At 42.2% G+C, this 26,374-nt stretch overlaps 1 protein-coding gene across 3 annotated transcripts in view; it reads right to left on the bottom strand.

The window, feature by feature from the left end:
* WDR17 (WD repeat domain 17) overlaps window positions 1-15,154 on the bottom strand; it is a 79,303-nt gene extending 64,149 nt beyond the window's left edge. For 2 of the 3 annotated variants that reach the window (XM_074905777.1, XM_074905778.1), the window contains exon 1: window positions 15,074-15,154. The gene's annotated coding sequence lies outside the window, so the exon portion shown is untranslated. Of the gene's footprint in view, window positions 1-10,180; window positions 10,233-10,709; window positions 11,690-15,073 lie in introns of those variants that run through there. The other variant, XM_074905776.1, reaches the window with a different exon arrangement.
* Window positions 15,155-26,374: the final 11,220 nt, after the last annotated feature.

The following is a 26,374-nucleotide window of genomic DNA, read 5'->3' as shown; positions in this document are numbered from 1 at the left end:
ATCTGAACAACATCAATAGCAATAACAACAACAACAAACTGTAATAACAGTAAACAAGACAAAAGGTATACAGAGAAATACTGCAATAGATACAGCCAGCCCACCGCGCGTGCTTCCCTGGACCAAAGCCACAAAGGAAAGCCTTCCTGCACTTCAGCACCGGACCTGACATCGGCATGGTATCGCATAACCCGTCTGGAGCTCCCTTCCCACTGCTGGGGAAACTTAACCCTATCCTAGCTGAACCAGGACATAATCCACCCCTTTATTCTATACCATCTGCGTCATGTCCAGCTGCCATTTAGCAGTTAACAATAACAAAACAACAATTAACAAAAGCACAATATAATTCACAGCATGTTCTCACCCAGAATCAAGTCCCCTGTGGTACACATCAGACCTCTCCATCCTCCTGCATCACCCACCAGGTACACCCAGGGCCTTGAGCAAAAGCAATCCTGTGGATGGGTTTGCCTTTGCCTGGCACAAGACTAAGCTAGACCATTTTCCCCAATATATTCCTCATGCGCACCACAGGGACTTTATCCCCATCTACAGCACGTGGAAGTTTTGACTGAGCCTGGCCAGCTCGACTGGCAGATCCTCTGTGTTGACTAGCCAGGTGGCCTTTGCTAGATGCATGTCCCAGTCTTTGAAGGTCCCACCTCCCAATGCTTTCAGTGTGATTTTTAACAGTCCATTGTAGCGCTCGATCTTCCCAGAGGCTGGTGCGTGGTAGGGCATATGGTAGACACACTCGATGCCATGTTCTTCTGCCCAAACATTTATGAGGTTGTTTCAGAAGTGGGTCCCTTGTCTGATTCAATTCTCTCTGGAGTGCCGTGTCGCCACAGGACTTGGGTTTCAAGGCCCAGGATGGCGTTCCAGACAGTGGCGTGGGGTGCTGGGTAAGTTTCCAGCCATCCAGTGGTTACTTCCACCATTGTGAGCACGTGGCGCTTGCTTCGGCGGGTCTGTGGCAGTGTGATGGAGTCGATCTGCCAGGCCTCTCCATATCTATATTTCAACCATCGCTCTCCATTTCGCTGGGGCTTCACCTGCTTGGCTTGTCTGATTGCAGCACACGTCTCACATCTGTGGATCATCTCTGCAGTGGTGTCAATGGTGAGGTCCACCCCTCGATCTCGAGCCCACCTGTATGTTGCATGTCTACCTTGGTGGCCCAAGGTCTCATGGGCCCACCGGGCTATGAACAGTTCACCTTTACGCTGCCAGTCCAAGTCCACCTGAGCCACCTGATCAGCTTGGTCCGCCTGCCGGTTGTGTTGATGTTCATCAGTGGCCTGACTCTTGGGTACATGGGCATCCACATGGCGCACCTTCACAACAAGGTTTTCCACACGGGCTGCAATGTCCTGCCATATTCAAGCAGTCCAGACGGTTTTACCCTTACGTTGCCAGTTGTTCTGCTTCCATTGCTGTAACCATTTCCACAGGGTATTCACCACTGCCCACAAGTCAGTGTAGAGGTAAAGCCTAGGCCACTTTTCCCGCTCAGCAATATCCAAAGCAAGCTGGATGGCTTCCACCTCTGCAAACTGGCTCGATTCACCCTGTCCCTCAGCAGCTTCAGTGACCCGTCGTGTGGGACTCCATACAGCAGCCTTCCATCGTCGATGTCTTCCCACAGTGTGACAAGACCCACCAGTGAACAGGGCATACCGCTTCTCCTCATATGGTGGGGCCTCCTTGGCACGTGTCACCTCCTGCTCTGGTGACATCCCGGAATCTTTGCTCTCCGGCCAATTCTTGATTACCTCCAATATCCCTGGGTGACTGGGGCTCCCTGTTCAAGCCCGTTGTGTTATCAACACAACCCATTTACTCCACGTGGCATCAGTTGCATGATGAGTGGAGGAGGCCTTTCCTTTGAACATCCACCCCAGCACCGGCAGTTGGGGTGCCAGGAGGAGCTGTGTTTCAGTGCCGACCACTTCTGAGGCAGCCCAAACTCCTTCGTACGCTGCCAGTATCTCCTTCTCAGTTGGTGTGTAATTAGCTTCAGAACCTTTGTATCCCCGGCTCCAAAAGCCTAGAGGTCGGCCTTTGGTTTCCCCAGGTGCTCTCTGCCAGAGGCTCCAGGTAGGGACATTCTCCCTGGCTGCGGTGTAGAGCATGGTCTTAACCTCCTGCTCTTCCCGGACTGGCCCAAGAGCTACTGCCTGGGCAATCTCCCGCTTAATTTGTTCAAAGGATTGTTGTTGCTCCAGGCCCCATTCAAAATCGTTCTTCTTATGGGTTACGTGGTAGAGAGGGCTCACAATCAGGCTGTAGTTCGGGATGTGCATCCTCCAGAACCCCACAGCGCCCAGGAAAGACTGAGTCTCCTTTTTAGAGGTTGGTGGGGCCATGGCTGTTATCTTGTTTATCACCTCCATAGGGATGTGGCCACACCCATCTTGCCATTTTATCCCTAGGAATTGAATTTCCCTTGCAGGCCCCTTAACTTTCTTTTGCTCAATGGCAAAGCTGGCCTTCAGGAGGATTTCAATTATCTTCTTCCCTTTCTCAAAGACTTCCTTGGCTGTGTCCCCCCATACAATGATGTCATCAATATACTGCAGGTGTTCTGGGGCCCCACCTTTCTCCAGTGCAGTATGGACCAGTCCATGGCAAATGGTGGAGCTGTGGTTCCACCCCTGGGGCAATCGATTCCAGGTGTACTGGATGCCTCTCCAAGTGAACGCGAACTGTGGCCTGCACTCTGGCGCTATCAGAATGGAGAAGAACGCGTTAGCAATGTCAATCGTGGCGTACCACTTGGCTGCCTTCGACTCCAGTTCATACTGGAGGTCGAGCATGTCCGGCACTGCAGCACTCATTGCTGGCGTAATTTCATTCAGGCCACGGTAGTCCACATTTAGCCTCCATTCACCATTAGGATTTCTCACTGGCCATATAGGGCTGTTGAGGGGTGAGTGAGTTTTGCTGATCACCTTCTGGCTTTCTAGTTGACGGATCAGCCGATGGATGGGGACCAGGGAATCTCGGCTGGTGCGGTACTGCCGCCGGTGCACCGTCCTGGTAGCAATCGGCACTCGCTGCTCCTCAACCTTAAGCCGCCCCACCACTGAGGGATCCTCTGAGAGGCCGGGTAAGGTGGACAACTGTCCAACCTCCTCCAGGGCAGCTACACCAAAAGCCCGCCGGTACCCTTTTGGGTCTTTGAAGTGCCCTCTCCTGAGATAGTCTATGCCCAGGATGCACGGGGCATCTGGGCCAGTCACAATGGGGTGCTTATGCCAGTCCTTCCCAGTCAGGCTCACTTCAGCTTCCAGTAGGGTCAGCTGTTGGGATCCCCCTGTCACTCCAGAGATGCAGATGGATTCAACCCCACTGTAGCTCGATGGCATCAGGGTGCACTGTGCTCGAGTGTCCACCAAAGCCTTATATTCTTGTGGGTCTGATGTGCCAGGCCATCGGATCCACACTGTCCAGTAAATCCGATTATCCCTTTCCTCCACCTGGTTGGAGGCAGGGCCCCTCTAACCCTGCTCATCATCACTCACTTCTTGCAAAAATGATTTACTGGTCCCCTCAAGAGGGTCAGACATAACGTTCACCATTCTATTCTGTCTGGGGGATTTCTGACTGGACACTGGAGCTGCACTCTTCTTTGACTCCCCTTTTGTGATGGTCTTCCCTTTCAGCTTCTCTACTCGTGCAGCTAGGGCAGCAGTGGGCTGTTCATCCCACCTCATGTTTTCTCCATGGTCACAGAGGAAAAACCACAGGGTGCCTCGTGGTGTGTACCTTCTACTGCCTTTCTCTTGGGTGGGGAAACATTTATTTCTAATGGCTGAGACATTAGCCTGTGCAGGTGCAATGTAGGACATGTCCTCTTCCATATTCTGGACTCTCTCAGACAGTCCCTTTACAGCTGAAACTCAGGAATGTTGAGATGAAGGGAGATTTCCCTCATATTGCCAGAGCTTGCCAACCACTCCATCCACTGTTAGGGTCTGTGTGTCTGCCCACTAGGACACTATTGCCAATGCTTTCGAGTGTGCTTCTGGTGCGCTCTTCAGGAACTTTTGCCACATCAGGTGTGTGCAAGGGGCCTGATCTGGGTCCATGGGCAACTGCTTATCATTCAGATCATCATAGATCATCTCAAACACAGCCAGTTCCCTGAGATTCTGGATGCCTTTCTCAACATTGGTCCACTTGCTTAGCTGACATAGGATATCATCCTTGTAGGGGTGCCTCTCCCTTACACTGAGCAGGAGTTGCCTCCAAAGGCTGAGGGTTTGAGTCTGTTACCCTATTGCCCTGTCAATGCCAGCATCCTTGGCCAAAGATCCCAGCTGCTTGGCCTCTCTCCCCTCCATCTCAAAAGCACTGGCTCCATTGTCCCAGCATCAGAGCAGCCAGGTGCAAATCTGCTCACCTCCCAGGCGGCCGAAATCCCTCCGCATATCTCACAGCTCAGTCGGGGATAGAGATCGGACAGTCACCTCTGGCCCTTCCTCCTGTTCCCCTGATGGGCCTGGCTCATCCTCATCCCTCACTCTGCGAACTGACTTTCTGGTATATTTTGTTTTCTGTATCAGGGCGACTGATACCAGCACTGGCTGGCTCTGGCTCAGCTGTTGTACCAGCAAGTTCACTCTCAGATCCTGCAGCCCTTTCTCCCCCTTGAGGGTAGTGAGTGGTATTAAAGAGGACATGGTAGGCATGGGCAAGTCCCCAACACATTGCAGCGATTTGTGTCGCCTGGGTTTTGCCCGCTTGGTAACACACCCTTTCTAAGCACTCCATCAGTTTATCAGGGTTCTGCATTTGTTCGGGAGTGAAATTCCAAAGCATTGGAGGAGACCACTGACCCAGGCATTTGCCCATCTTTTGCCACATACCTTGCCACTATTATCTGACCTTGGGGCAGGTTTCTGCGTACTGCTATTGTTAGAGAAGTACCACCTGGCCAAAACCAAAATGAGGCAGACATTCAGAAAGCATTGTGCCACACTCACACTGGCCTGGATGCTCCAAGGATAATTGAAACTCTCAAAAACTGAGAGGATCTCTTCCCCTGGCTCACCCATAGAGGGGGTGAGACCCCTAACAAACAGGTACTGGCCTGCCCCCACACACAGCGATACAAGCACATTATAAGCAGTCAGTAGCCAGTATAGCAAAAAGAGACCCTTTACACATTTTCTACCGACAACAAACATCAGCACTGGGTCCATACATTGGATATAAGGATTAATCCAGCCCCACCACGCAAGCAGTGCTGGCCCACTTGCAAACATTTCTTAAACAATACAAATACAAACAGAAAAAACTGCACCCAACAGATTGCTCCAACACACTCTGGTCAGGGTCCGTCCCTTTTTGAACCTTATTTCAACCCTCTTGAGCCCCGCATTGGGCGCCAAAAAGGGCTGTGGTGGTTTAGGCCTTGCCAGGACCAGAGACCATGTTGCCATTGTCGCTCCCCCACCCTCAGCCGGTCAGGGTTGGAAGTGAGGCACAAACCCCAGGATTGAAATAAGGAAAGATTTAATCTAACAGTGTAACAAATAACAATCTGAACAACAACAATAGCAATAACAACAACAATAAACATTAATAATAGTAAACAAGACAAAAGATATACGGAAAAATACTGCAGTGAACACAGCCAGCCCGCCATGCGTGCTTCCCGCAACAAAAGCCACAAAGGAAAGCTTCCCACTCTGCCGCGCCGGACCTGATGTCAGCATGGTATGAATAACCCGGTTGGAGATCCCTTCCCCCTGCTGGGGAAGCTTAACCCTATCCTAGCTGAACCAGGACAGTGGCCTATAGTAGACTCCTACTACAACATCTGCCCTGTTAGCCCTCCCCCTGATCCTAACACAAAGACACTCTACCCTGTCTTCACCATACTTGTGCTCGAAGCAATCATAATAGTCCCTAACATACAGCACCACCCACCGCCTCTCCTTCCTTGTCTGTCCCCTCTAAAGAGCTTGTAGCCATCAACTGCTTCACTCCAGTCATGGGAGACATCCCACCATGTTTCTGTGAGAGTCACTACATCATAGTTTTCTTGTTGCATCATGGCTTCAAGCTCCTCCTGTTTGTTAACCATGCTGTGTGCATTGGTATAGATGCACTTCAGATGGGCCGATGTCCCCAGCACCTTTTCGCATTTAGAGGTCCTGAGTCTGGCCTGACCTTTCACAGCTGTTACCATGGTTGCTAATCTATCGATATCCCTTGCATCACATACAGTGTGTAGTTCTTCATTCTCCCAGTCCTCTGTGTCTTGAGTGGTGTGGCTGGAGCTATTGCTGGTGAAGACTGAGGAAAAAAAGTCATTCAGAAGCTCAGCCTTCTCCATGTCCTGGGTAACCATGTCTCCCATTTCCTGCTGGAGAGGGTCCACATTTGCCCTAGTTGTCCTGTTATCACCAACATACCTATAGAAGCTTTTCTCACTGCCCTTGACATCCATGGCCACATTTAATTACATCAGGGCTTTGACCTTCCTAACCTAATCCCTAGCTGCTCAGTTTCTCTGTATTCCTCCCAGGATACTTGTCCTTGTTCTGTTGGCTTCCTTTCTGTGCCTGAGTTTGTCCAGGAGCTCCTTGTTCCTCCATGCAGGCCTCCTGGCGTTCTTACGTGACTTCCTCTTGTCAGGATGCATCATCACTCCTGAGCTTGGAGGAGGTGATCCTTGAATATCAACCAGCTTTCTTGGGCCCCTCTTCCCTGGGCCCCTTTCCCCTCCAGGGCTTTATCCCATGCTACTCTGCCAAGCAGATCCCTGAAGAGGCCGAAGTCTGCTCTCCTGAAGTCCAGGGTAGCGAGCTTGCTGTGTGCCCTCCTTGATGTCTTAAGGATCTTGAACTCCATTATTTTATGGTCACTGCAACCAAGGCTGCCCTTGAGCTTCACACTCCCCACCAGCTCCTCCTTGTTGGTGAGAACATGCAACAAACTCCTGTGAGGGTTGTAATGCATATATCCAGAACAATTGTAGGATCTGCTACTACAAACAGCTATGTGCCACTGTAGAATTTAGTGACTGCACAAATAAGTGTAGGAAACCTTCATGTAAGGTGTTGATACTGGAAAAGGTCTATGTTCTACACTAAACTTTTTTTTTTTTTTTTCCAGCTTTACTGGTTGCTAATATGTATAGTCTAAGAGATATTGAGATTACAGAGGAAATTTCTTCTCATGTATATGAGCATCATCTTTGAAGAATAACAGAAATTGCACAGTAGTTCTGTGAATATGTACAAAGAACACTGTCTGAAGTGACAATGAATCAATCCCACCACCAATATAAGGTTCTTTAATCTGTATTTGGATTCCTAAATCAAATTATTATCAAAAAGTTGGATATTGAACAGTTTGACTTGATTTTAAATTCAGAAACGTCTACTAGCTTCAAGTAGGAGAGGACTGAATTTCAAGTGAAGGCTTATGTTATTGACAATGACAATCTTCAGTTAAGTTTGGACATTAGGCAGGACAGAAAGCCCAAATACTAGGAAATTTCCTCCGAGATGCAGTACTACAGGAGTAAGATAGTAATTGGGTTTTGTCAACTGCTTTTAATGATTCTGCCTTATGTGATAATAAGGAAGGATGTACAATCTAAGAATAATGACAGTTATTGGAGGTTACCACCTCCAGTATGACAGATAAAACAGCTGAATACTTGGCTCTAGAGTTTGCTTGACTAGGCATAAATACAAAAAACCTGAAACACTTAGAAGGATAAAATGGAAGTGATGTAAATTGTGATGTTTAGGATAACAACATTACAATGTGTTGCTAAAGTTCAGTGCTACAAAGGTCAAGAAATACAAAAAACCCAAACAAACCAAAAATAGAAATAAATGTTTATCTTCTATTTGTATTTGATATGAAAGTTGATCTTACTTCTGGACAGCCCAGTGCAGATATCTTTTTATTATGAGAGTAAGTTACTACCTTGCCCTCTACAAGGACATGACCTTAAAAGAGTCTGAAAGGATATGCTGAAGAGTATAGTGGCCTCAATCTCTACACACTGAAACATATACCTAAATATAACATGCATATATAGTTTACTTGGAAAACAGGGTAAAGGATTACATCTGAAAAGAATGATCTGTGTGCCATTGGAACAAACAAACTGATACTATTCTCCCATGCTATCTGGTGCTATCTGAAGTCAGAAATGCATTTCAGTTATGAAGAAAGATTTTCAAGAACAGAAGAGAGGCAAGAAATCTCTCTATCTTGATCTTCCACTTTTGCCACCAAATTTACTGTTATTTAATAATCTGTAGTTGATACACTGTGCCAAATCAACTACGCCCTTATTTTTTTTCCAAATGCATTTCTAACCACTGTTTATGTTTCAGCTTAAATCTTATCTAGAGAAATATTTAGATGTTTCTCTGCATCATTTCTTTAAAAACTCACTTTGATGTATTCTTGCCATAAATCAGTAGCATTCAGTATGTTTCAAAATTAAGAATGATTGTCAATCAATGGACTATATTAACACTTCATGGAAACTGGTATTTTAGTAAGCTGTCCTGGTTCAGCTAGGATAGGGTTAAGTTACCCCAGCAGTGGGGAGGGAGCTCTAGCCAGGTTATTCGATACCATGCTGATGTCAGGTCCAGGCACCCGAGTGCAGGAACAGTTTTCTTTGTTGCTTTTGTCCCAGAGGGTACCCACGACGGGACTGCTCTGTCCTGTTGGTATATCTCTGTATATCTTTCGTCCTGTTTACTGTTATTATGGCTTATTGTTATTGTTGTTGTTCGATTTATTAATTGTTATACTGTTGTATTAAGTTTTTCCTTATCTCAACCCTGGGGTTTGTAACTCACTCCCTGCCCTGTACGGTCTGAGGGTCGGGGAGGAACAATGGCAACGTGGTCTCGGGTCCTGGCAGGGCCTAAACAACCATGGACGTAAGCTTATCTCCAGATTCACTTTACCCAATTCTATGACAAAATGGATTCTCCGTCAATCCATGTAGACATTATTTCATAATATGTCCCACCATAGCTCTAAAAATTATCTACTGAATTACTAAAGACTAACATGCCACAACTTTACATTTTCTCTTCTGACACATTTTGAAGCCACAAAATCAATTACAGGAATTAATGTCTTCATAACAAAACATACAACAAAAAAATCCAAGAACTTCAATGAATTTTTATACTCTTGTAATTTAATGAATTTTTACGTGCAATAATTTATACGGTATTACGTTAATTTATTACATCAATATCTATGGTAAAGAAGTCAGTTAAAAAGCCTCGGGTTTTACTTATTAATTAAGAACCTTTACACTGAGAATATGTAGCATGTAATGATCTTAAAATACAGTGTTTACAGTAAGGCTGTGCGGTAAGTAAACATACAATAATGACACAGCAAACCTACGTCTCAGTGATCCTATGTCATATGAGGTCAGTTAAGAATTAGATTTCCTCTACTCCTTCAAAGCTACTGATGACACAAACATAAGCAGGTCTCTAAATGGTTGTCCTTTTTATTGTTTCCCATCATTTGCTCTTTCCCAAGAAGCTCTATAGATTTATCAGGACAAAATGACATACAGGATAGCCAGGCCACCTCACAGTGATTAGAATAAGCTGTAACAGATGTGCAACACCATCATCATCACCAGATATGCACCAGGATAAGGCTTTAGAACAACCTTCCCACAAGAGTACAAGGACAAAAACATAGCTACTTTTAAGATTGAGCTTTATCAGTTTATGGAGGAGATTAGGCTCTAACTGCTAACAATAGCAGTGGATTGGACTAGATCATGCATCTTCCTAAGGATGTTCCATAATTGTATCTTGAAAAATAAATTCAAGGAAACTTTATGGCCTTTTTTTCTTGTAAGAAATAAACAGCTTGAGGGAAAAAAAAAAGAAGAGTTTATATGTACAGTGCCACTGTTACTATGGCTTAGCAGATGCTTCCATTCAAATTCTGTGAAGAATACTTATAAAATTTAAGAAAATAGAAAGTTTTTCATATATATATATATATATATATATATATATATGTGATATTCAAATCTCTTGGTCAGAAGAGACAAACATGGCACACAGGACATGTATGGAGAAAAACTATAACCTTATTCATAAAGCTATGTCTATCCGGAAATGCTTGTCTGTTTCATAATCACTACCTGTATAAAATCTGAATGTACTCAAAGCTGAAGAGCTGAAGTGCCCCAGTTTCTGAAAAAAAAAAAAAAAAATTAAAAAACCATCCCATCTGTCAACAAACAGTGAATATGGCCAGAAAGATGTTGCTTATATTTTCTTTATCATGCTCATAGGATTTATCTATGTCTAGCTAAGTCACTTAATTCATTCAAATAAATTTAGATAATAGTGCAAATCCCTGTCTGGAATGATAACGAGCACATGTTAAAGTAAATATTTTAATAATAATAACAACAATTTTTTAAACTATATTTTGCTGATTTAGATGTTAAGATAATAATAATTGTTATTTAATTTATATTTATTTCTACAGCAGCTATAAGAAATAACACAAACACTTGCTCAGTCTATTTAATTCAACATATCAGGAACTTTCCTTAGCAGAAAAACATTTCAGCATCTGAAGCACAAACAAGCCCACAGAGAACATAAAACTTGAAAGTAGAGAAAGAAAAAATTAATGAGAAAAGAAGAAGTAATTCTTTCTACCTGTGAAGTTCAAGGTAATATTTCAAATCCCTCAGATCTAAGGCACATCCCTGTGCTATTCATCATCTGTATGGATTTGTTAATGGATTTGGTGAGCTAAGAGAGGTTGAATAGCCAAAGTATGGATGACAACCAGCTGGATATCATTTGTACAAACTGTACTCTCTCTCACACATCTGCTATTACTAATTTTCCAAATTTGGAAAACTAGCTAAAGCTGGACACAGGCAAGATAGAGCTGATATTATTAGAAAAAACAGATCAACTCTTGAAAAGTTTGTCTCCAAGATAATGTTCTAAAACACTGAGATTTTGCGCTCTAAGAATTTGTACAGAACACTCAGTTTCACAGTTCTGTTCAGACACTTCAGGGGCCACTTGTGCTCCAATAACCGTAAAAGAAAAAGAACCCAAAAACCCCAAATACCACAACCATCTCCAAAAAAAGAAACCTCTTTAACTGCAACAAGATTGAACTCCATTCTCTGGAAATCTGAATGGGATACAACTACATGCATGTTCATAGCCAGCAAGTTAAATATGAAAAACAGGCTGTAGGTTAGTAACAAATGATTACAGAGTTCTTCCCAACACTAAGCTCACACTTGAAAGCAGAATTCTTAATTGTTCCTTCCTGGCATCTAAAACTTATGTATCAATTTGATCTTCAAGATCTAACATATCATCTTTCATTCAATCATTATCAGTCTCCCACTACAGACATTTTCAGACAATAGGTAACAACTAGAAAAGGAAGTTAAGAGAAAGAAAATAGTAGCATTAATTTTAGTGTTCTTAGACCTTGGTTTGCTGGGGGTGGGGTGAGGAATCAATGCTAGTATAAACAACCCACATGATTGTTTAACCATATTGAAAAAGAGAATACAGAAGGTCAAAACCAAAAAGATTAGGGTTCAGACTATCAATAAACAAGGTAACTCATGTCTCATTAAAAAAGAGGTTACCGAGCAAGAGGCAAAAGCAGGTTGTCCAATAGCACAAGTCAATGCCAACAATTATATCTAAGACAGAAAAAAAAAAAAAGATCTTAAAACATATAAATCAAAGGGATGGGATAAACTCTATCTTCCCCAAAAACCCTGCAAGTAGAGATACTTGGTTTCAAGAGACCATGAAACTGAATACAAACTATACAACTATTCTACAACAAGCACAATGGAATCAGTCAAAGGGAGAGTGAGGAAAGACCCTCACAAAATAAGTCAAACATTGGATGTGATAGATCATGGGAAAAGTATGAGCCATTAACGGGATGTGGTCACAAGAAGAGATATACAATGCATTAGAAAAGGTATTTTCAACACAGAAGGAAGCTTAACACCATTATACCAGGCACTCACACACTGTTTGGTAAGCATATTTGGGAGAGATGGATTTAAACATATTAAATGCAGTGTTTTAAAAAAATGATGGAAGGAGGAGGCAATTACCAGAGATATAGAAGTTTTATTTACATCACAATACCATAAAGCCTAAGCATCAGGATTCAAATTGGCCACGTAGGCCAGAAAGTAGATAAAGGTTCCAATATCTGAACCAAACTTCTAGTCAGTAGAAACATTAGGAAAAAAACTTCATTAAGTTGGAAAAAAGCAGTTATCAACTTCACCAATATAAAGACCTGTAACATACAGCTCAAGAAAAAAGATGATATTAATGATCTTCCACTCCAACAACTGCTTCTGAGAGCATCCCCCAATATTAAATAGTAAATTAGACACTGGGCACTGAATGGAAAGATTCATCACTGATGAAGATTGCAGAAATTACTAATTATCAACTTGTCTGCTTACAAACAGCTTCCCACCTAAAACTAAACAAAGTAGCAAAGGCAAAAAATCTAAGGAGGAGCCTCAGAGGAGATGACCCTGGAGTCAGGGTCATCACCATAAGTGAAAACGCCACCAAATGACAGAAAGAACTGGAAGAGACAAGTTTCCACTCTTCACATTGCCTTGAGAGCTCGTATATGATATTGTTAACATTAAAAAAAAAAGTCAGCAAAACTGTACAAGCCTTTACTTCTAATCTAGTAATCCCAAACATCACAGCGAAACCAAATTCTCCAACCTGTGCTAGAACCAGATAAGGAAAAAATGGCCCCAATGGATTCAGCCGAGGTGTACATATTATAGGACTGAAATGGGCAAAAGAAGAGCGTACAAAGCTTCCGTCCTTATCCTGTGCCCAGCAAACAACTCAGCTGCTACCACAAGTAATTGCTAACTTGAACACTATATCACTGAATTGCCTTTACCCTACAGGTGCATTCTCAGTTCTCACAGACAGTTGCTATAATTCAAATGTTAGATTGATACTTACTTCTCTTCTCGTGCTGGGTATCTTTTGCCTCATATAACAAAATATGTGAGTTACATGGTATCATCACTAGAATTTTGCTGAAGTAACTCTTATTGTCCACATCAACTCTGACCCACAGACTGCAGAAAGAAGAAACATTGCCTTCCCTAAGTTATCATCTCCTATTCCCACTGTTAGAAATAAAATACTGGCCCGCTGAGTTAAATGGAACATTAGTCAAACTCACTGAGGACTTTCTAATGTTGTTTTTGCTACGTGGAAATCTTCCTCATAGCAGACGACCAAATTACAAATTCATCATATTGTTATGGGTCCTTTAAATAGCCAGAGCTACTCAACCAGTCCAGGATTTGGTGTAACAGAATGCACAGAATGACACTTCTGTTAAAACAGAGATGGAAAAAACCAGTAGATATCTTGTCAGGGAGAATAATTAATAAGTTACAAAAAAAAATTAATAAGTAAAACAATGCTCACAAGGTATTTTATAATTGTAGCATTATCTGTATTACTCCATACATACTCCGCACTACCTTTGCAAGTTCTTTAGATCACCGTATCTCCATATGGATTACAACCATTAGTCAAAGATGACTAGTTTTAACTGAAGCTTTTGAACAGTTGTGATATGCAAAACATAAATAACAATAACACAAACCTAGCATGATGGTTTTGTGCAAGGCACTTCTCTAACAGAAACTTTAAAATATATCAATAACCTATACAGATGTGCCTTTAATCAGGAAATAAATGGCACAACGTAAGTGAACTGCTGCTATTTTAGGACTACAAAAAATTAGGAAGTGCAAAAGTTAGCACCTTGAACTTAATTTAAAACAATGGGAAATATGCCTTAACATGAATAACTTAAGCAAAATAACACTTTGCTAGAGTCTGAAGAACATCTGATTGTTCCCTGTATGGGTTTATTATCAGGACTCTTCTCCCTAAATGCTCTTATGAATAGCAGGAAACTGCATAATGTCATGACAAAATGTTTAGACAAGGCATAAAACCAGAAAGCTCTACACTCCTAACATAGAAGAGATTTAAACTCTATAAGTAGTTAGAAAGAGACACATTTCTCAGCCCATGACGTTTCTGAAAGACAGAGTGCATGATCATCAGAAAGATGTTCGTGAAACAAGCAATTTTGGGGCCTGAAAAGGAAATTTCTAAGTATTTATGTTCTGTATCATGCAGTGGTTAAGCCAGTTATCAGCAACACTACGGTCTTCGTTGATTTTGAAGTCCAGGATTATGATCTTTACTACAACATTCCAAGTAAGTGAAGATCTCACTCAGACTTTCCTTTCACACTTGCCATTTTCAAGTCTTCCAAAACAGTTTCTCAAATCTCCCCATGACCATTTGCATGTAAACCTACATCTCTGAAGACAACAGAAAAAAATATTTAACAGAAAGAACTTTTAACACTTATTTCTTCATTTGCAGAGACTGCTGTCTTAAATTTGTTCTCCTAAGCCTTGTTTGCTTAACCTTTAGTTTTCTTTTTTACTTGAATAATTTTTTTAGTGCTTTAAGCTTGTTTTTGCTCCGCCCTCCCGCACTTGTCCCAGCTGGGAAAAGCACTTTAAGTATAAACAAGCCCAAATCTCTCCCTCCCAACGCAGCGCCAGTGTTTTCCACGCTTTTCGCTTCCTCTAAAGATTGCTGCCTCCGTGTTGACTGGATTTTATGTTCCCCCAAGAGCACCTCTATGCAGGGATACGCATCCAGTCGAAAAGTCCCCAAGCCAGTGCGAAGCCCCAACAGTACCGCCAGCCCGCTGCTGGGTACCTCAGCCCTTCAGATGCCTTCAGACCGAAGCCGCGAAAGCCCCGCAGGGCCAGGCCGCCTCGCCTCGCCCCAGGCCGCAGGTGGGCGGCCCGCCCCAGGCCGCAGAGCCGCCGCCCAAGACACAACCGAGTCCGCACCGGGTCCAACCGCCCGGGCGGGGCGAGGAAACGCCGCACCGCACACCTCCGGCCCGCTGCCCGGCGGCGGCCGCCGGCCCTCACCTGTCCCGCAGCGCCCACCGCGCGTCTCCGCCGCCGCCGCGCAGGGGGAAACCAGCCCCGTCTCCCGGGCAACCCGACGGGCCCGCCCCCGCCGCGCGCTCATTGGAGGAGGCGCCGTGGGGCGGAAGCGGGGCCGCGTTACTGGGCAACCGGGCGGCGCGTGCTCCGCGCTCCCCTGCGCGGCGGCGCCCCGGGGAGACCCGGAGACCCGGGAGACACCGAGGGCGCCGGCCCCGGCCCCGCGCCGCCGCCCGCGTTGGCCCGGGAGGTAGCTGGGAGCGGGGAGGGCTCCCCGTGACGGCGAGGGGGTCAGAAACCCGGGTCCGGAGGAAAGGGCGGACTGCAGGCGCTCCGAGGATCCCGGGGAGCGCTGACCTCGTACCCCCGGACGGCGCTGTTGTCAAGCTAAACATTCTGAGATGATAGAATTTGGAGCCGTCTAGCTGTAGCTGCGCCTCGTTTGTAGGGACGTGCTGGGCGACTGCAGGAACTGCGGGCTGTCTGCCGGGTTACGCGCTGACGGAACCCGTCAAATGCGGGTCACAAAACGCATTCCCCTGGACCCAGCCCCGCCAGCCTGGCGTCAGCAGGTACATACATGGGCGTTTAATCCACAGACATCTAACGCACAACATCTGCTTGGTTTTCTCTTCTACTTTTTCCCTCCTCCGGTGGTTTGTGCTGCTGGATGGTGACTTGCACCATGGAACAACTATTTTTTTCCTTGAATTACTGTTTGTACAGAACAATTTCCTGATTCCATTTGCTACGTCGCCGTTACTGTGTTGGTGTCAATGCAATGCAAATAGTGGGGAGGTTGCCCTTGAGTTGTGGAACAACAACTCCAAAGATGGTTCTTGATTTTTCACTAAAGCCAACTCAACCTCCGTGGGTAGTATCTATGCATGCTCAGATAAGAAAAAATGTTTTCTTACTCTGGACAAAAATAATCTATTTCTTGAGGAGATCTGTGCTACAATGTAATTCCTGACCTTGCCAATAGATTCTTCTTTAGCAGAAGAAACTGTGAAGAGGTGGAGGGAGTATCACTTTGTGTGAAAATGTACAGCTCCAACACACATCCCCTGACAGCAAAAATTTTGCTGAATTGGCTTCCTTCCCTAGAAGCCTATGCTAAGTTTTATTATCTTCTTGAATACCATAACAATCATAGCTGCTTATACCAGAAGTCCCAAGCAATATATTCCATATCCAACAATAGTCAATACAAGAAGTAGGTGCCAAGCAAGTAAAGGAATAAAGCCATGCAGCCTCTCCCTCTTTACCTTATGCCTTTTGACAGTCATGAATCAGGGACTTGGTCATGCAAAAGGTCCCACAAGCACGATATTCCATCTCCAACAAAAGCTTCTAGTGGAGCTAGGTGCAAAGAATATAAGGAAAAAAAATTATTATTTCCCCCTTGATACTATATTTTTTGGCAAATAAAAATGATGAGATTCCTGTACTAAGCGTTACATTCAGATCATGGATATGTACCCCTGACATTTATCTATCCCCCTAAACTTTTTATCTCCAAAACATCCCACCATACTGAATTCTGTTACTAAAGTCCTGCAGAAAAGCATCTGCAGTTGTTGCTTTTAAAACATCCATCTGGTAATCTATGTGCTTCCTTTTTAATGACAAGTAGCAAATAATTTTATGTTCAATTTCTATGTGCAATTCATGCTTTCATAGCTCTTTTCATCCATCCCTTTCACAGGTTGAAGAGATCTAGCCTATTTTGTGTCTTAGATAAGACCTCATCTATAAATTCAAATGGCCTTCCTTGTTGCCTTTATCTTTTCTAGTTCTACTCCATTCTTTTGATATAGGTTGTTGGGAGATAATGGACATGTGAGCATGTGCATGCCTCGGCAAGGACATAGAACAAAGAACTCAGCAACCAACTCCAGGAGATGGGTTGGGCGGAGAAAGACATTTGAGTGTGGCGCTTATTATCCAATCGGGAGAAGGCTTGAAGCGTGTGGACAAAGCTAACTGTCCAATCATAAGGATTGCACCATGTACCGTTCGCGTGCACAGGAGAAACCTATAAAAGGGCTTGCTTACCTTCAATAAATTGGCATTGCTTGATCATACTGGCCGTGTGCGTGTTCATAGCTCCCACATAAGGTGACTAGAACTGCCTAAAGATTATTCCTGGAAAAGAGATGGTCTGTGGGTCATAGGACAGGTTCATGGGATCTTATGATAGTACACTATGTAGGATAGCACAAGAGGATGATTCAGATTACAAGGGGACTTCTGAGACAATCTAGTCAAACCTCCTTTTCAAAGCAGGGTAAGTTACGAGGTCAGACCAGGTTGCTCATGGCTTTACTTTTGTCATCTGCTGAACTTCATTTTGTTGACACCTTTCTTATGCTGGGGGCCCAAAACTGCATGCAGCATTACAGATGTGGTCTAAGAAGTGCTGAGTAGAGAAAAAAAAAGTTAACTGTGTGTAACAGAAAAATGTTTTAATACTTACTCTTTCAAATATTAAGGATAGAAACCTTTTATTTCAATAGGACTGCTCACATCTGAGTGAATAAAGTTGTAATTTTCTCTGGATTCTGAGATTATATTTAGCACTGCAGTCTCTGTTATGTTGTATTGTATTTTGGTTAGAAAAATAACACAATTTTCACTGACTACTATGAGTCTTGATTAATTTAGGCATACATAGTAACTCCCTTATGGAAAGTGTCCAGCTCTACCATGATACTAAGAACAAATCCTACTACTTCTAACTTCCGTGTGACTTTCAGCTCAAGAAATGTATCATGGTGAAATGTGCTATCTTATTGCCATCCATGTCCATCATACACAGCCTTATCTAGAGCATTAGTTAGAGTTGCCAGCACCTTAAGTTTTTACAGAATTATATCTTGTTCTTTCTCAGATGCTGAAAGCTAAACTGAAGTTTATTCAGCTAGTTGTTTCTTTTTTTTACCAGAGCTCTGTATTTTCTCCTGCATTCATGTTATTAGAATCATAGAAGGTTGGAAGAGGCCTTAAAGATCTTTCAGTTCCAACTAGAAGATGGCAGGGGGGCCATGGCAGGGACACCTTCCACTAGACCAGGTTGCTCAAAGTCCCATCCAACCTGGCCTCCAATACTTCCAGGGAGGGGGCATCTACAACTTCTTTGGGCAATCTGTTCCAGCATCTTACCACCCTCACAGTGAAGAATTTCTTCCTTATATATAATATAAATCTACCCTCTTTCAGTTTAAAATCATTACCTCTTGTCCTATCACTACACTGCTTGATAAAGAGTCCCCCCCATCTTCCCTGCAGGCCCCCTTTAAGTACTGGAAGGCTGCTGTAAAGTGTCCCTGAAGCTTTCTCTTCTCCAGGCTGAACAACCCCAACTCTCTCAGCCTGTCCTCTTAAGGGAGGTGCTTCAGCCCCCTGATCATCCTCATGGCCTCCTCTGGACTCGCTCCAACATGTCTGTATTCTTATGTCGGGGGCCCCAGAGCTGGACACAGTACTGCATGTGGGGTCTCACAAGAGCAGAGTAGAGGGGAAGATTCACCTTCCTCGACCTGTTGACCATGTTTTTTTTGATGCAGCCCAGGATACGGTTGGCTTTCTGTGCTGCAAGCACACATTGCTGGGTTATCTTGAGCTTCTCGTCAACCAACACCCCCAAATCCTCCACCTTATGTGTATTTGTCCTTGGAATTGCCTCAACCCATGTGCAGGACCTTGCACTTGGCCTTGTTGAACTTCACGAAGTTTGCACGGGCCCACCTCTCAAGCCTGTCAAGGTACCTCTGAATGTCATCCCTTTCCTCCAGTGTGTCAACCACAGCACACAGCTTGGTGTTGTTAAAACAGGATACATTTACCATGTTGTACTATGAATAATACAATCAAACAAGTAGAAATGGAACTTTAAATTGGATCAAAAAAATAGTTTTAATTTCCATCATATGCAGAATCAACAAGTACTCAGAATTTTGGTAGCTTTCATGTTATTCCTATGATGTGACTGACCTCTGGTGGGAGTCAGCACATATTATTTAATTTCTCACTAAGAAGTTTTTTCCACCAGTGCTCCTATAATACTATTAGCATGCTGGCAAGGATCATATGCTTTTCTACCTTGTGTTAACTCAAATTACATCTAGCAAAGGATTTCACATAGGACTCAGGCTGATGATTATTATTCTCCATTCTTGCTGATAAGAGCTTATTGAAAGGTGTCAAAAGAAGAAAATACTTGAAAGAAATTTCATTTGGTATGCTTAGTTCATGCAGTTGTTTTATTAGATGCATACAGTCTCTGCTGTGGCTAAAATCAATAGCCCTGAATAAGCTATTTTAAGTGGAGGAAATTCCACCTTGGCCGTGCTGTTGTTTCCATTAGTAGTTACAGCATTAGGATTGCATAGAATTAATTTCAGGAAGTGGAATATCTGTCACATAGTCCAACATTTTCAAATGAGATCAGAACAAACCAGAAAGTCTCACTTGCCCTTAGTTACTTGTATGGGGTGGATTTTGAACACAGAAGTTCTGCAGGACCTGAGGAAGTACAAAGTGACAGACTCTTCCCAGATGATGGTTACCAGTAGTTTTCAAAAAAGCAGGGTTTTTTTAGCAACATTGGATGCTCACTACTCTTAACTGGCTAGCGTACAGGTTCTAGTTACAAAATCTAGCAGCAGGGTGAGATTCACTTTGAGACTGGGGCACTTAGGTTGAAGTGCTGGACTGGTAGGTATATAAACTGCCATTACCATTAATTTCTCACAGGAGTCGCACAAGATCTTTCACAGTCTCTCACAGAGTTTCTCAGTTTACTAGAGACTAGGTGTTTAGGGAAAAATGAATTGTTTGCTGGAATCTGTTGACTGTACTGATTAGATCATTATGGACTATAATGGGAATTTTAAACACCTAAGTTTAAGCCACCTGAATCCCTCGTCAGTTATTTATTGGCAACAGACATTTAACCTAGGTAATACTACCCTCCTGCAGTGATCCTGACCATAAGACCATTGCATATTGCAGAGTTAACTAGCTCAGATAATATTGACCCTGGGAAGGCACAGGCTTATGCTGTGCTGTGCTGCACCTCCCACCTCACTGTCAGGCCTGTGGTGTGCCACGCTTCTCCCATGACTGCAGGACAAACTCAGCCAGCTCCTTTGTAACAGAGGAGGCTGCAAGCCATGGTACCACAGGCTAGGCCACCTGCATGGTCTTGCCTTTAAAAGCGCAGCAGGAAGTTCTCCTGTGAATATCCTTCCTGTTTACAGCAGAAAGGATGAATAGAGTTGTTTTCTTGTAAGAAAATCCTATAGTAGCTCAAATGACCAACATGGGGTAACCTGTTCTACCTGCAAGGTCTGCACAGTGTGCTGCATAAGGATCAGAGGCCCATTCAATGTTGCGCAACTTTGGGCTCCCAGCATCTAAAGGGAGGTAAGATTATCTGTACTATTCTCTCTTTCTTTATATTCTTTGCTGTAATGGAGAGCATTTTAAATGATAGTTTACAGAGTCCGAGTGCCTTTCTAACTGGGATCCTAATGGACCAGCATCTCCTGATGCAAAATACCTCCTTTTCTGATTTTTTTTTTTTTTCAGAAATACTTGTGGGATTTGTAGCCCACTACAAAAAAGTAACTTCAGAGGCATATTGATGCTAGTTAAAACATATATTTTAGAATCAAAAAACTGTGGAGGCTGATTTTGTTCCCTTCTTCAGGTATTGTACAGCTCCAGTTGGCTTGGCAGAATTCCTTCAAGGAAGAAAAAGCAAAGAGTTGGCAAATGTAATTATGTGTTACTCCTTTTATTATAGAACAAAATAGGTAAATTTTATAGACCAGAATAGAGGTACACTGAGATCATTATGCGTTTACACATCTGTATAGGAATAAGCTCTTAACAAACAGTACATACAAGTCTTTTTGTTAAAGGCAGTACATACTAATGTCATGCTATGTGCTCAGGTCATATAGCAGTAACTCATGGCCATGTATGGGTCTCTACAACGAAGGCCTGTGATTAAACTATCAAGATTCTGCTTAAAATCCTTATCTCCTTGTTAAAATGTCTTCTGCAGTGGCTCAGTACAGCATCTTGTATAAATATCAACCACAAAATCATGATAATTTCTAAGTCTCCTGGATGTTACAAAACATGTACTCAATGGACCTATTTATTTAAAAGTACATTGTATTCTCCCTCTTGCTTGCTTCCTTCCTCTCCTCCATAGCCTTCTTCAGAGAGATAGATATAAACTGTCCTATCATTCAATCACACTACCAACATCTCTTATTTCACAGGTAACAGTCATATTTTCTCTCAAATGGTTTATTTCATACACTTCTATTTAAACTTGAAGCAATTATTCTCATCTTACATTTAGCATTAAATTAAATCCTGTGAAATAGGTTTCTTTATTTTTCTCTGAATATCTTAGCACTCATTTGAACTAATAGATAAAGATACCATAAAAACATTTGTGTTGAGTCAGAAGCTGTGTGTTATGAGTTACTTATGTTTTTTAACAACTAGGCACTCAATTTTTTTAGTTTTAGATATTTGCAGAAACCGAGAGTCATTTCAGATCTTTAATGATAGACAACTTTTCTACTCATTTTCAGTAACTCTTTGCTGATAGAAAGGAAGAAGATTATATTGCCAGTTATACTACAACTCTTTTGTGTTCGTTTAAATTCATCCTTACTGAAGCTGCAAGCTCTTAACACTTACAATGAGTTTTGGTAACTCCAACCTGGATCACAAGAAAACAAGGCTTGAGATGCCATGGAAGAGAATGAGATGCCACAGGCCAGGATGAGGTGTAGTGATGCCCAGCAAAGCGAAGCAAGTCCCAGCAGTGGTGTAAGCAGCTGAAGGGGAGAGAGAAATCATGGTTGGTGAACTGCTGGGGACAAACTCCTCTGTGTGCCTGCAAGGGAAAAGCCTCTTCTGTGGCAGGTGGGACCTGGCTGTGCAAGGCACAGGAGTGGGGTAGTATTTGCTCCAAATTAGTGTCAGGCTCAGGAGAAAAGGTCTGGCCACTACCAAAAATGCTACAGAGGCACCTATGTGTGTTTGAAATCTTAATATTAACATGTACTCACTTATGCAGGGTGGTTTCTGATTACTTCTTTATGAATGTTTCTAAAGGCTGAACCTGCACATGTTTTAATATCAGGCAGTGAGAAGCATGCTTGCACAGAGTCCCTGTCAGTCCCTGTCTCCAGCAGGCAGATGTCACGCCAGCAGGTCAGCCAGCTTCAAGACATAAAGGCCAAAATCACCCCTTTGGCTAGGAAAGGCTCTCTGTCATGCTCAAACAGCCGTGGCTGGGTCCAGATGCAGTGGGATAGGGTGAGATCAAATAGAGCTCCATGTCCAGTGCCAATGGGTGTGCGGGCTGTGGAACTCCCTGGGGCATGCAGTGGGATGGAGATGGGTGGTGGGGCTGCATGTTGTGGGCAGAGGCCATGCAAGGTTGTCCATGCTCTGCTACAGAGCACGTGGCACGTGTGGGGGCAGACCTCGCCACTGTGGGAGAAGAAAACTGGAAATTGTCTGGAGTCAGGGTTTTCCATTCATGCTGGAACTTAATTTTTGAGTTAGCTCTGTTCACTGTCAGTACATCAGATTGTAGAGCTACAGTCTGATCTCTTCCCTTGTGGACCTGTGAAATCACATCTTTACTGCTCCTACCATGTCCTCCATGAACTTCTGTCCTCCCCTCCTGCTCTGCCTGCTTCTTATTTCTTTCAGTCCCTTGTCTACATCTTTTATTCTTCAGTAGCCTTTCAGAGACCAGGTGCATAACTAATTATTTGCTGCTAGCCCTCTTTACTGTGATTTTCCTAGTGTTTATATCTACCATATTGTAGCCTCTACTCAGCAGGAGTTCTCTCTACTTTTCTTTCACTTTCTCCTATCATTTTCTCTCAATTACAAGTTAGAAGCCAACAGCTTTTAAGTAAGGGATGGTAACTTAGTCAATACTTAGTAAGATGATGTCAGGCTGTGGCAGTTCTGTTGAAGAATTAAAAAAAGTCAGAGTTCACACACTCTTCTTGTCTGTAGTAAAATGTTATATTAATCCTTCATATGCAGAGCATGGAAGATTAAATAACAACTCCACTTAATTCACATTTCTTTCCATCTTCTTTCCTGCCTCTGGTCCCTCCTCAGTACCCCTCAAACCCTTCAGTTTTCATAGAATAAACCAGGAAATATTTCTTGTCAGGTGCTTTCATGCAGGTATAATTTCTTCATGCTTGCTTACTCATCTCTGGAGGCTAAATCAGTGAAAGCAACATAGTGGATGTAACTGGAACGAGACCAAGTTCCAGAAGTGAGATCTTGTTGTTTCCAACTTTGGAAAACTGTGTCATCTACATTTAAAAAAAAAAAAAAAAAAAAAAAAAAAAGTACTGTAACTATTTTTATAGAAACAATGCATTTAAAAAACTTTATAGTAGTAAGATCCAGGAGTAATGAATCCTGCCTTTCATTACAGCAAGCAAAAGTTTTATCACTGATTTCAGCTGGGGCAAGATTTTGCTTGGACATAGCTGAAACAGAGATAAGGTCAGTTCTAAAGGCACTGTCACTGTTCAGAATTTATTGAAACATCAGACTTACTGTTAGGAAAGTACAGCAGAACTACTGTGGTAGGTAAATGCATTGTATCATTTCAACTTAAAAAATGTTGGAAACAGCTGTCCATTTTTGAGCTCTAATTAATGAGCTCTACTTTTGAAAACTGCTGCAGTGGTTCACATTTATAATCATCTAGACAAACATGTCTGGTGGTATCACTGTTTTGATCTGTCATGTAATTTTTTTATATCTTAACCAAATCAGAGGAAAGAAAAGGCAAAATTTGTTCAGAATTTGACACAAGCTAGTTACTGTATATGTGTGTTTAATTTCTTATCTTTTAAATGGTTTCAGTATAAGCATATCCTAGGCTGGTGTATGGCAAACCTAGAGGAATTGCTAATAGGTTGATTTTGAGTATTATATAGCTGTATTAATTTCCTTTATATAGTTACCATAGGTTCCTGTGGTTTTTAGATGCAATGCTGAACTGCTGAAGAACATAATTCTAAATTACTTATGTTTTTAAAAAGCAAGAGAGAAACATGATGACAGTTCAGACTGACACATTTATCATCAACGTTAAAGATAATCTTTTAACTTCCCGCTAGCTCTTAAAAAAAAAATGAAACCTTCAAAAGCACAGGAAGTCTAGACTCCTGCTTTTATGTAAAACTTTTGCAAGAGAAGAAAGAACATGTCTGCTTCTAGACTTCTGTGGTTTTACAGTGAAATGTTGCTTTCATCTGAAATATTTTATTTAGATGAGAAAAAAAAATCACTTGATTATAGAACTCCTGTATCCTGTCTCTTCCTACTTATACCTACAAACTCAGTCTTATTCATTCATTGGTACAAGGGAAAATGACAGTTCATGTAGTACTCGTGATAGTCTGAGTTTTAAAAAGAAAAATTTTTGAGATACTAATTAAAATTAATTGGTATTAGATCTTGATTAGTTCATGGATTTAATTATGCCAAGAATGTGAATTTCTTTCAGGGTGCATGTGATTCTTCACTCATGAAGCATGAGTTTTCATTTTACTCCTTTTGAGCTGCTTATTTCTATTCCACTTTGTAACTTCAGCATCTATATATATTTCAGTTTTGAGTAATCACTTCTGATACAGCTTCAAGTAAAATTACGTTGCCAGGAAGAATGACCAAATTTGAAAATAAAACATAAACTGAATTTTTCTTAGTGACTTGAAAAACTAAACCTCAGATGAATGTGAATGATTCAGAACGTACAGCTAGTTTCAACATAAAATAGGGAGTGGAAGGGAAAGAATTGCAGTGGTTTGCTGTCACCTTCCTCTCTTAACTAGAAGAAGGAGAAATAATCTTTGTCTCTCTTGCTCCTGGGAAAGCTGCAGATGTGATTGTCCTGACTACAGGCCTGTGGATATTCATCCTGGTCTAACTCCTTTTGGAAGTAAATGGAAGTAAAACAGAACACGTGTGCAATTATTAAGTGACAGTCACTTAACAGTGAGTTTTAGAGTTAATACACATTTATCATCTTTGAAAAGTACGTGATTTCATAATTAAATGATCAGTATGCAAATTTCTAGTCATAACTACACTAGAAATTCTACTAGCATCAGATACTTGTATATGTCAGGGTTTCAGAGCCAGCGGTTGATAATGTACAACTGTTCTGGTTTAAAAACTCTTTGGTATTATTAAGAATTTGTCTGGGGGCTAGAAATCTGTTCAATTTGTTTTGTTCTTGGATTTCATGGTGTCTTCTGTCAAGGAGGTTAACAGAAGTGATCTTGAGCAGTGAATTCTCATCAGACGCTTTCTAACTAGATGCCCCATTGTATAAAATACAAGTTTTTAATCACCTTCTGCACTGACAAAAGCAAGTGTCCATTTTTGCTGAAATGCATGAAATTGAACATCTCTGACAGGAAAACAGTCCCTTAAAATAAACCAGTTTCCTATAGAAACACTGTCTTGTTTTTTCACTAGTGGAATTTATATTGTAAAATCTTGATAGCTTACTTGCAGTGTTTAAAAAATAACACCTAGTTATTGCTGCCATTTAATAAAAAACCCTCCACATTAATTTTGCACTATCTAGTGTCACACATCTTGGGGGAGCTGATGGGTTTTCGGTCTAGTGATTCTAGTTAATGCTAATTCTTCACATTATTTACCATCTGAAATATATTAATGCAACAATGGAAATCTGCTTTTCTAAGCAATTAGAAAACATATGTGTTTCAGATAAACGATGACAGTAGTTTAACGTAGCTTATAGTATACAGATTTGAATTTACCTGGTATGCTGTAAACAGATTGGTAACCCTTAACAGTTGGCAGTTTAATAGCTCTGAAGATGTGTTTTACATTCTGTGACTGGGTCTTGCTCAGATTACTGAAGTGTTTAGAAAATCATGGTGATCTGCCTACATTTTTGAATTTATAAGAAAAAAAATGGTATTTGTGTAAATACAAGAGAAGAGTCTGAAAGGCAACAATAGGATTTAAAAAAAAAATTAATTGCTGATGATTCATAAAATGAAATGCAACACTGAAAAAGGGTCAAAACTTTTTGTTCTGCTACACTTGTTAAATAATGACGTATATGTGCTTAACTTGCCTAAATGAGTAATGTACTCCTCAACAAAAAACTAATTTTACCTTTCATAATGTTGAACATTTCATAATCATGTCCCTTTTGCT

Source organism: Athene noctua, chromosome 4, assembly GCF_965140245.1.
Source record: "Athene noctua chromosome 4, bAthNoc1.hap1.1, whole genome shotgun sequence".
Taxonomy (NCBI): Eukaryota; Metazoa; Chordata; class Aves; order Strigiformes; family Strigidae; genus Athene; species Athene noctua.
The sequence above is the reverse complement of the archived record's forward strand: the minus strand, read 5'-3'. Positions and strand labels throughout refer to the sequence as shown.